The sequence below is a fragment of the Glycine soja genome, chromosome 13 (assembly GCF_004193775.1).
Source record: "Glycine soja cultivar W05 chromosome 13, ASM419377v2, whole genome shotgun sequence".
NCBI lineage: Eukaryota > Viridiplantae > Streptophyta > Magnoliopsida > Fabales > Fabaceae > Glycine > Glycine soja.
The window spans coordinates 11,853,793-11,866,177 of record NC_041014.1 but is presented as its reverse complement, the minus strand read 5'-3'; the positions used below and the strand labels follow the sequence as shown (position 1 = coordinate 11,866,177).

At 35.7% G+C, this 12,385-nt stretch overlaps 1 non-coding gene across 1 annotated transcript; it reads left to right on the top strand.

Moving 5' to 3' along the window:
* Positions 1-8,828: 8,828 nt before the first annotated feature.
* LOC114382861 lies at positions 8,829-8,935 on the top strand. The gene has a single exon (XR_003660320.1). It is a non-coding gene; the product is annotated as a small nucleolar RNA R71 (small nucleolar RNA).
* Positions 8,936-12,385: the final 3,450 nt, after the last annotated feature.

The following is a 12,385-nucleotide window of genomic DNA, read 5'->3' as shown; positions in this document are numbered from 1 at the left end:
TTTATTGTCTTTGAAAAGGTAATGTCTTCTAACTATGAGATGCTTATCTATTTCATTTGATGAACTTCAAGATGCATTCAATGATTTGCATAAAGAATCTATTAAAATTTTCAAATTAGTTTCATATTTTAAGAAAACTATTTCAAATTTAGAAAAGGAAATTTTGAAATTGAAATTTGAAAATTGAAATTTGAAAAGTTAAATTTGAAAATTGAAATTTGAAATTAACAATTGGAAGTTGGAAGTGGAAGTTGGAAGTTGGAAGTTGGAAGTGGAAGTTAGTGGAAGTTGAAAGTTGAAAATGGAAGTTGGAAGTGGAAGTTACTGGAAGTTGAAGTTGGAAGTTCAAATTTCAAATTTGAAAATTGAAAATTGAAAATTGAAATTTGAATATATTTTTTTTTTGGAATAGAAATTATTGTGCATAGTTAGTTGATTGTTAATTTAATTGATTTGATTTGAAATGTTTGATGATTGATTGTATTTGATTATGTTTGATTGATGTGTTATTATGATTGACTTTACTTGATTGATATTCAATGTTTGTTAGTATGATTGATTGATAGCATTAGATGATGTTTATAGGAATAGAAATAAGTCATTTTTAGGAGAAAAGGCTATTTTAGTGTTCTGGTAATCATAAATTTGATCGAGGCCATAAATTAAAATGCATAACAAATAGTACTTTAGTTCAACCACTTAATCTAACCCTAAATTAAATTACTAAGTGAAATTTAACATAAGGCATTCATTATGTGATTAAGCAACACATACACCAATTACTCATAAACGATCATTAAGCATGAACGTAAATTAAGGGTAGAGACAATTAATCAAGCACTAAGTATGCATGAATTAATAGCAACAAATTCAGAGTAATTAGTGAAGAGGAAAAACTGAACAGAATTTAATAGTAATAATAGAACCTCAAAGAGAACTGTGCTTGATCCTCAAGAGAAAACAACGTTGGGGACTTAGCCTTCCATTAATCAATAGAGAACAAAATTATGGATTGAAGAACGAAATTTTATTGCTAAAACTAAAAGTCAGAACTGGAATTGCCAAAAACGAAAAAAAGGAGAAAGAGAAGAGAGAGGGCCTAAACTAGAACATTGGTGCTGTTATATAGTTTTCCAGCCCCAAAGCTTACAAATCTGTTTTAAATCCAAGCCCATAAATAAAATAAAATCAAATCTAGATAAGATAAGATCTAGATGAAATAATATCTAGATGAGATCAAATCTAAATAATATCTAGATAAGATAAAGTCTAGATAAGATAAAATTTTGTAGAATAAAATAGTCTGCCCTCTTCAAGTCCAAGCCCAATTCTGGATTCAAGCCTAATGCTTCATTAATTCCTGAAATTAGATTAAAAACATCAAATTAGTTGAATGGGCCCAAATAATAAAACTGTCTAATTAATTTGACAATTAAGATTAATCAGTACTTAACATGGTGCAAAAAGGGTTAAGAAATAGGAGAAAATAATGGCACATCAAAACCCCCCATACTTAGTCTTTTTCACTCCTAGGCAAAATGAAACAAAGAACAAAATCCAAGGATATCAAAGAGAGACAAACAAAAATATTTACATATTTCTCAATGAACATCAAGGAATGAAAGGAATGGGTAACATCTAACATTAAGAGATCCAAAGAGTCAACACATTCGTGGAAATCATCCAAGCAACCCAATCATGGAAAAATAGTAAATCAGCTCAAGAATGAAAACTGATAAAGCCTCACAAGATATACACTCTATCTCTCAAGTGTCTAGGCTATTGTTTACTCTCGAAGCACCCATGAAAACAAACACCACATAGACTTGGCAAAATTCTAAAATTGACAAACAACTTGACAAACACATGCATATGAGGATCAAAAGGTCTTTAAAGGTTGTAATGGGGCCAAGGACAAGGTAGGGAAAAAATATGGAATAAGTAGCTAAATCCCAAAGGAATAAGGAGCAATGGGGAATAAGTGGAAATTAAGCACAAGTAGTAAACCCAAACCCTCTAATATAAAAAAAATCAACCAAGGCTCCCAAATCAAGTCCTGATAACAAGACCTTATTTATTCAACTTCACTTCTTTTCTTCTTCTCTTTTTTTTTTAACAGTACAAATTTGTAGCAATTGAATTTTTTTTTTCATTTTTTTAAACAGTATGAATTTGAAGATTAAAGCAAGAACTAGGCAATGTATATATATATATATATATATATACAACATAAAACATTAAGCATGGCCAAAAATCACATCTTCCAATGAAACATACCCCCCACACTTATTCCCAAAACAATTCCAAAGCTCCAAAATTCCTTAAGGTAAGGTGATATCATGGTTTTTCACTTAAGGCTTGTAATGAGCTTCAAAACAAAGAAAGGGGAACATAGGCTCAAAGGGGCTATCAAAGGAATTAATTCAAGGTAAGTCCATTTGGCTAGAAGCTTATTATAACAGAATTGGCTAAATCATTTCCAAATATACATGTGAATTAGGAAGCATCAACAAGAATCAAGCCAAGGCTATTGTGCAAGCAATCAATGGGGCAAAACACACCAAAAAATTATGATGATGGATGGCTCAAATTCTCACAAAGGTAAACTTATCACTTTCAAATTGAGCTTTCAAAACTATCATGACATGTAGAGGAAAAACAAGGATTTCAAATCACAAAATGTCAAGAGACTTTTATTTTCAGAACAATTACCCATTTCTTGAACATATCCTATAATTCAACGAAAAATATGCAAAGTTGTACATGCAAACAAAATTGACCTAAAATATTAAACTAGAAACCCAACAAAACTAACAAAACTAACAAATTTAACACACAACAAAACTAGCAAAACCAAAACCAAAGAACACCCCCCCCCATACTTAAACAACACATTGTCCTCAATGTAACACAATTAAAAGATTAAAAGCAATTAAACCATCAAATAGAATCGGACAAATGTAATAAAAGTAAAGAAGGAGATAGGAAAATAAAAACTCCCTAAGTCATGGTGGAGGAAGAGTAAGGTGGAGTAAGGAAGTCTCTTCCACCACTACATCCACTAAAGAAGGGTTTGTGAGGAATGGCTTAAGTCGGTGTCCATTGACCTTGAAGCTCTTGTTTGTGGAGTCACTTTTGATCTCAACTATACCATAAGGAAAAAAATTAGTAACAACAAAAGGACCAATCCACTTAGACCTCAACTTACCACTCATGAGTCCAAGCTTAGAATTATACAATAACACTTTTTTCCCAACCATGAAGTCCTTCTTAATTATCATGCTATCATGGAACTTCTTGGTCTTTTCTTTGTAGAACTTGGCATTCTCATACGCTTCTAGGCGGATCTCATCTAACTCACTCAGTTGTAACTTTCTTTCCTCACCAGCTTGATCCATAGAGAAGTTGCAGGTCTTCACTGCCCAGTATGCTTTGTGCTCAATCTCAACTGGAAGATGACATGCCTTTCCAAAGACAACCCGATAAGGAGACATTCCTATGGGTGCTTTGTAGGCAGTCCGATGTGCCGAAAAAGCATCATCTAGCCTGGTACTCCAATCTTTCCTGCTTGGCTGCACAATCTTTTCTAAAATTCTCTTGATCTCCCTGTTAGAAATTTATACCTGTTCATTGGTTTGGGGTGGTATGGTGTGGATACCCTGTGTACAACCCCGTACTTTTTAAGCAAGGCATGCATTGATTTGTTGCAAAAATGGGTTCCTTGATCACTAACGATTGCTTTAGGTACTCCAAACCTGCAAAACAGATTAGATCTGACAAAATCTACAACAACCTTAGCATCATTAGTTCTAGTGGGCTTGGCTTCCACCCATTTTGAAACATAATCAACTGCAAGGAGAATGTAAACATAACCAAAAGATACAGGAAAAGGGCCCATGAAATCTATACCCCATACATCAAACACCTCACAAAATAGCATAGGTTGCTGAGGCATTTGTTATCGCCATGTAAGTGCACTTCCTGCTCTTTGACACTGCTCACAAGTGCTACAAATCTTCCACGCATCTTTAAAGATGGTGGGCCAATAAAAGTCACAGTCAAGCACTTTGCGAGCTGTCCTTTGAACACCCAGATGACCTCCCGGTGCAGAAGAATGACAGAACCGCAGAACTAAGTCAGTCTCATGATCTGGAATGCATCGTCTAATGACTATACTGCACAATTTCCACAAGTAGGGGTCATCCCAAATAAAATGCTTAGCATCACTTTTAATTTTATCTTTTTGAGCCTTAAATGCTAAGGGAGGAAAAACATAAGCAACTAAATAATTGACAATGTTAGCAAACCAGGGAGTAGAAAAAGAATCAGAAATACTATACAATATATATAAATGATCATCAGACACATGTTCGATCCGACTCAAATGATTAGCAACTAAATTTTGTGCTCCGCTCCTATCACGGATCTCCAAGTCAAATTCTTGGAGCCAGAGCATCCATCGGATCAACCTAGGCTTTGAATAAGCCTTCTTCAACAAGTACTTTAAAGCTGCATGGTTAGTATAAACAATAATGCGAGTACCAAGCAAATAAGAACGAAATTTTTCAAGAGCAAAAATTATGGCTAGTAGCTCTTTCTCAGTAGTAGTATAATTCACTTGGGCAGCATCTAAAGTCCTAGAAGCATAATATATCACCCTAGGCAATTTATCAATTTTTTAAGCGAGGACAGCCCCCAATGCATAATTGGATGCATCACACATAAGCTCAAAAGGGACTGTCCAGTCGGGTGCCTGGATGATGAGGGTGGTAGTCAGTGCTCTTTTGAGGCAATCAAAAACCTCTTTGCATTTATCATTAAAGTCAAACTCCACCTCCTTTTGCAACAAGTTGGATAGTGGAAGGGCTACTTTGCTAAAATCTCTTATAAAGCGCCTGTAGAATCCTGCATGACCAAGAAAAGATTGCACCTCTCGCACACAAGAGGGGTAAGGCAATTGTGAAATAATAGAAATTTTTGTACCTCATAAAGAAAGTCAGAGGTATGTGTACTTCTTGAAACATGGTTAGTTCTATCTGACTTTATAAAATCAATCTCAAGAGGTAAAACATCAGACATGTAATCAATATCAAATTCAGATTCACTCTCAGCATCAAATTTAGACATATGATCAAGTACAAATTCAGATTCAATGCATGAAGAGTGACAGGCATGCAGATTAGAATGAAGATCAGTCATGTATTCATCAACAATATGGTCAATTATTTCAACACGAAATACAGAAAGATCTTCAGATAGGTGTTTCATAGCATCAAGAATATTAAAATGAATAGTTATATCACCAAACTCCATAGATAGTGTGCCTGTATATACATCTATCTTAGTTCTAGTATTTTCATAAAAGGTCTGTCTAGAATGATGGGAACTGATCCTTTAGAAAATCCCTCCTCCATGTTCAAAATATAAAAATCAACAGGGAAAATTAGTTCACCAACTCTAACTAAGGCATCCTCTATGAAACCAACAGGATAGGCAACACTTCTATTAGCTAAATGAATTACCACATCAGTTGACTGCAAGGGACCAAGAGATAGAGAATTAAAAATAGACAGAGGCATCACACTAACAGAAGCTCCTAAATCTAGCATGTCATTGTCAAAGTTACTGTTTCAAAATATAAAAATCAACAGGGAAAATCAGTTCACCAACTCTAGCTAAGGCATCCTCTATGAAACCAACAGGATAGGCAACACTTCTATTAGCTAAATGAATTACCACATCAGTTGACTGCAAGGGACCAAGAGATAGAGAATTAAAAATAGACAGAGGCATCGGACTAACAGAAGCTCCTAAATCTAGCATGGCATTGTCAAACTTGTTGTTCCCTATAATACAAGGAATGTTGAATGTACCTGGATCTTTACATTTTTCATGGATTTGGGGAACAGATTTACCGATCAATGCGGAGACATTTCTGCCCATCCTAATTCTTTCACTTCCTTTAAGCTTCCGCTTATTAGTGCACAACTCCTTCAAGAATTTAGCATATCTTGGAATTTGCTTTATTGCATCCAGCAGAGGTATGTTTACCTCTACTTTTCTAAATGTTTCCAAGATCTCTTTCTCTACCTCTTCCATTTTTTTGTTGGAAATTGCTCTTGGAGGGAATGGAAGAGGGATATGCTGCTTCTGTAAATTAGAATTACCAGTGGAAGATTCACCTGCATAGAAATTGTTAGGTAACTTACTCTTTAAATTTTTGTTATCATCTTTTTCTGGAGTAGAGTGAGGTTGGGCAGGTTCATTTGTGGACGAGGAAGGTGCTACTGGTTGAGGTCCTTGACACTGCTTTCCCGACCTCAATGTAATGGCACTCACATTTTTGGGATTCTAGACAGATTGAGAAGGTAATTTGTCAGAATTCTGGGACTGTTATTGATTTAACTGTGTAGCCAATTGTCCCATTTGATTAGTTAAGCTCTGAATGGAGGCTCTGGTCTTTTGTTGAAACTGCATGTTTTGCATAGTCATTTTCCTCACAAGTTCTTCAAGGGAAGGTTGCGGAGGCGCCTGAACTGTTTGTTGTTTCTGGGGCTGTTGCTGTTGTTGGATTGGTGGAGGAATGTATGGTCTGCTTGGGCCAACAACATTTTGGTGTTGGATCGAGTGGCCTCAGAATAATTAAGAAGGGGGGGGGGGTTGAATTAATTATTCCTAAAACTTTACCAATTAAAAATTACTCTTTTAAGGCTTTTACTTTTGTTGTTAAGAGAATATAGAGTAGAAGAGAAACTTAACAGAAAGTAAAAGCCAAAATTAAATGCACAGTGGAAAGTAAAAGAGTAGGGAAGAAGGAAACAAACACACAAGAGTTTTTATACTGGTTCGACAACAACCTGTGCCTACCTCCAGTCCCCAAGCGACCTGCGGTCCTTGAGATTTCTTTCAACCTTGTAAAAATCCTTTTACAAGCAAATATCCACAAGGGATGTACCCTCCCTTGTTCTCTTTGAAACCCTAGTGGATGTACCCTCCACTAGAACTGATCCACAAGAGATGTACCCTCTCTTGTTCTCAGTCAAACCCAAGTAGATGTACCCTCTACTTGTATCACAAAGGATGTACCCTCCAATGTGTTAAGACAAAGATCTCAGGCTGTTAAACCTTTGATACTTTGTGAATGGGGATACAAAAGAATTCTCAAGCGGTTAAACCTTTGAACGCTTTTGTATTAGGGAATGGGAAGAATCAAAAGAATTCTCAGACTGTATCGTTTTGAATTCTTTGACAAGGGAGAAGGGAGACACGAAAGAATTCAGGCGATTAGTCCTTGGCGAATTCTTTTTGGCAAAGGGAGAAGAGAATGAAAAGATGAATAGCACAAGTTTTCAAGGTTTAGAAAATCAGAAAACTTCAGAAAGCTTTTGGTACAAAAGAAGAAGAAGAACTTCAAAGAGATTTCAAGGCTTGTAAAGGATTGATTGGAAAAGCAAAAGTATTCGAGATTGTTGTTAGAAAGATTGATTGGAAAATGCAAAACAAAGCCTTGCTTTTATAGACTCTTCATGTCTGGTCAAAAAGGCCATTCAGAAGAGTTATAAGTTTTAGAAAAACTTAAAACCCATTTGAAAAAGTCAAAACCTTTTTGAAGAGTTACATCTTTAGATTTTTCATAAACAAACACTGGTAATCGATTACCAAATATGTGTAATCGATTACACAAAGCTTTTGAGTGAAACAATGTGACTCTTCACTTTTAAATTTGAATTTCAACGTTCAAGGACACTAGCAATCGATTACCAAAACATTGTAATCGATTACAGCCTTTTGAAAATATTTGGAACGTTGTAAATTCAGTTTGAAAACTTTTTCAAACTCATTTTGCTACTAGTAATCGATTACAACAATATGGTAATCGATTACCAGAGAGTAAAAACTCTTTAGTAAAGGTTTTGTCAAAAACTCATGTGCTATTCAAAGTTTTGAAAAAACTTTTTAATACTTATCTTGATTGAGTCTTTTCTTCATTCTTGAATCTTGATCTTGATTCTTGAGATCTTGAATCTTGATTCTTGATTGTAGAATTTCTTCTTGAGTCTTGAATTCTTCTTGATTCTTGAACTCTTGACTTGTTCTTGATTCACTTGAGATGTTCTTTGATTCACTTGAGTTGTTCTTTGATCTTTTGAGCTTTTTGTTCATCACCTTTGTCATCATCTTTTGTTGTCATCATTGTTATCATCAAAACACCTTTGAATCATTGTTGATTCATCATGAAACTTTGCTTCCACATTTGGAAGGAAGGAGCAGGCTGTTGTTGTTGTTGTTGAGGGCTAGACCATCTGAGATTAGGGTGATTCCTCCATCCAGGATTGTATCTGTTGCTGGAGAGGTCATAATCGTTCTGTTGTGGTTGATTTTGCTGCTGAGGTTGAGGAGGTCTATTGTAAATGTTTGCAGCATAAGCTTCAGGCTGCTCAATTGCTCCAAGTTGCTGCATAGAAGGGCAAAGGTCTGTATGGTGGTCAGAAGAGGAGCATAAACCACAGAGTCTGGTGACAGGTGCAGATTTTTTATTCATGGCCAGTTGGGTTACCAGGTTAACCAAGGCATCTAGTTTACCTTCAAGCTTCTTAGTCTTGGCTGATGAAGATGAATTCGTGGCTACTTCATGCACTCCTCTAATGACAATAGCATCATCACTTCTAGCACTAAATTGATGGGAGTTTGAAGCCATCTTCTCAATTAAACTTCTGGCTTAAGTAGGGGTCATGTCTCCAAGGGCTCCACCACTGGCAGCATCTATCATACTTCTCTCCATGTTACTGAGTCCTTCATAAAAATATTGGAGGAGAAGCTGCTCAGAAATCTGGTGGTGAGGGCAACTGGCACATAGTTTCTTAAATCTCTCCCAGTATTCATATAAGCTATCTCCACTGAGTTGTCTAATGCCTGAAATATCCTTTCTAAAGGTTGTGGTCCTGGAAACAGGAAAATATTTTCTAAAAAGAATACTCTCTTGAGGTCGTCCCATCTCGTGATGGACCGTGGATCTAAGTAATAAAGCCAGTCCTTTGCCACTCCCTCTAAAGAATGAGGAAAGGCCTTCAGAAATATGTGATCATCCTAGACATCTGGGGGTTTCATGGTGGAGCAGACAATATGGAATTCTTTCAGATGTTTGTGTGGGTCTTCACCTACAAGGCCATGAAACTTTGGAAGCAAATGAATCAGTCCAGTTTTAAGAACATATGGGACATCCTCATCAGGGTATTGGATGCACAAGCTTTCGTAGGTGAAATCAGGTGCAACCATTTCCCTTAAAGTCCTCTCACGGGGTGGAGGTTGTGCCATGTTCTCAGAATGTTCAAAATCAGAATGTTCAAAACAATAATGCTCAAAATCACCAATAACAGAATACTCAGGATGCTCAAAAGGTATTAAATGATGTCTAACTAATCTATAAAATGTCCTATCTATCTTAGGATCAAAGGGTTGTAAGTCAGATGGATTGCCTCTAGTCATACACTATACTCAACATGCACAACTAGTTGCCTTCTTATTCAAGTAACAGTGTAGGTTTGAAATACAGCAACCCTCAAATGATATCCAAATGACTTGAAATTTTGTGAGCAAACTTATAAAATGATGATAAGATAGCACAAAAATTTCAAACGAAAATTCAAAGTCTAACTATAGAAGCTAAAAATGATAAGTTAAGAAAAATAAGAGAATAATACTTGGAAAATATAAAAATTTTGATAGAATCGCAATTTTTGGAAGGAGACCTCAGGCTGGCTGCCACTGCATGGGAAATTTTTTTCTACCCCAAATACATATATAATAATAGCGATTCTGATAACCGAAGCAAAAGTTATGGCCATTTGAAGTTTTAACAAAAATCAAATTTGCTACTTTTTTGGAACTTTCAAATCTGACCAAACTAAGGGCTCCAGCTATTTTTCCCACAAAATATGGATCAAAAGAAGTGACCACAAAAAACTTCAGCCAAAAATAACAACTATGGCTACCAAAACAAAAAATCCGAATTAATTCAGCAAGGGTGGTCTCTAAAATCTGTCGCTAAGGGATTTCCACTACTACCCTGTTTTCCAGTTCAACAAAAGTGGTCACTAAATCCATCGCAAATCACTATTCACAGCAAAACACAAAAACTGAAACAGGGGAAGCGCTGAATAGAAAAACTAAAACAAAACACCACACTAAACAAAATAGCAAGACACTAAACAACACTTAACGCAACACGAACACAACACTAACACAACACACGAAAGCATAAAAAAACTAAACATAAAACATGAATTACTAGTTATTATGAACCTTTGGACACTGCTCCCCGGCAACGGCGCCAAATTTGATCGAGGCCGCACCCGAATCAAATAAACATTAGAATGCAGTAACTAGGAAGTGATCCTAGGTCGTTTCCCAACGAGCAATGATACACCAAATGTTCATAACAAATAGTAGGAAAAATAGTAACGAATGGGGGAGTTGTTTGCTTTTGTAAATTAAACAACGAATAGATGTGAATTAGAAAATATCAGAATTAAGAACACGTTGCTTCCCCTTGATTCACAAGCAAGTCTCTTATCCTAGGTTATGAGAGTTTATCCTTATTCAGTTCAACCACTTAATCCAACCCTAAATTAAATTACTAAGTGAAATTTAACATAAGGCATTCATTATGTGATTAAGCAACACATACACCAATTACTCATAAACGATCATTAAGCATGAACGTAAATTAAGCGTAGAGACAATTAATCAAGCACTAAGCATGCATGAATTAATAGCAACAAATTCAGAGTAATTAGTGAAGAGGAAAAACTAAACAGAATTTAACAGTAATAATAGAACCTCAAAGAGAACTGTGCTTGATCCTCAAGAGAAAACAACGTTGGGGACTTAGCCTTCCATTAATCAATAGAGAACGAAATTATAGATTGAAGAACAAAATTTTATTGCTAAAACTAAAAGTCAGAACTGGAATTGCCAAAAACGAAAAAAAAAAGGAGAAAGAGAAGAGAGAGGGCCTATACTAGAACCTTGGTGCTGTATTATAATTTTCCAGCCCCAAAGCTTACAAATTTGTTTTAAATCCAAGCCCATAAATAAAATAAAATCAAATCTAGATAAGATAAGATCTAGATGAAATAATATCTAGATGAGATCAAATCTAAATAATATCTAGATAAGATAAAGTCTAGATAAGATAAAATTTTGTAGAATAAAATAGTCAGCTCTCTTCAAGTCCAAGCCCAATTCTGGATTCAAGCCAAATGCTTCATTAATTCTTGAAATTAGATTAAAAACATCAAATTAGCTTAATGGGCCCAAATAATAAAACTGCCTAATTAATTTGACAATTAAGATTAATCAGTACTTAAAATGATGCAAAAAAGGGTTAAGAAATAGGAGAAAATAATGGGAAATCAATTACCAACATATGTAATCGATTACACTAGAACAGGTGGCCTGTAATCGATTACCAATAGGCTGACTCATCCTGTAATCGATTACCAATCCTTGTAATCGACTACAGGGCATCCTGGAATATAAAAATCGCGTTTTTTGGGCACTTGTGCAGACCCTATCTTATCCCCTTCATAGTGACGATGCACCACCATTCCCAAACCTTCATATCTCCTTCGTTTCATCACCAAATCACATCCCACAAAGCCCAAACTTCATCTTTTTCATTCCTCTTTTGATTCCACCGATTGAAATCTGCAAAAACTTCATCAAATGGCTGAATCAATGAAAAAGAGAAAGGGTTCTTCCTCCACCACCGTCGTTGTTGGCCATCGCCGCCATAGACCATCTGAAGCACCCATAGCACTGGTTCCTCCTTCTGTGTCATCCCCACGATCATCTACTTTATTTTCTTCAGATGATCAACGTCTAAGGTACTTTTCCCAATTTTCTTCTAGGATCATTCTAGACCCTAAGTACCTTGATCTTGAATTCTTTGATGGAGAAACATTTGATTGTTATCAAGTGTTTCAAAATTTTGGTTTGATTGATTTTATGTCTCTGAAACTACCTTACTTTCCTGAACTAGTTTTTCTATTCAAATTTGAAAATTCATGATGGTATTCTTTACTCTGAGGTGCAAAATATACCCATTGTTATTAATCAGTCTTTATTCTTCTCATTGACTAAATTACCCAGTCAAGGTGTTCCTTTTGAGGGCACTATTGTTGATGACTGGAAGTTCGATTACTCAAGTCATGATGCTCGTCGTATGGTCTATGATGACCAGGCTAATATGACTGGTAGATTTCTTGCTGAGTCATTAACCTTTGACTGTCGCATCATGCACTAATCATTATTCGCATTTTCTTACCCCGTTCGTCTAATCTTGCTCAAGCCTCTGAGGAGGACTTGATTCTTATGTGGGCTT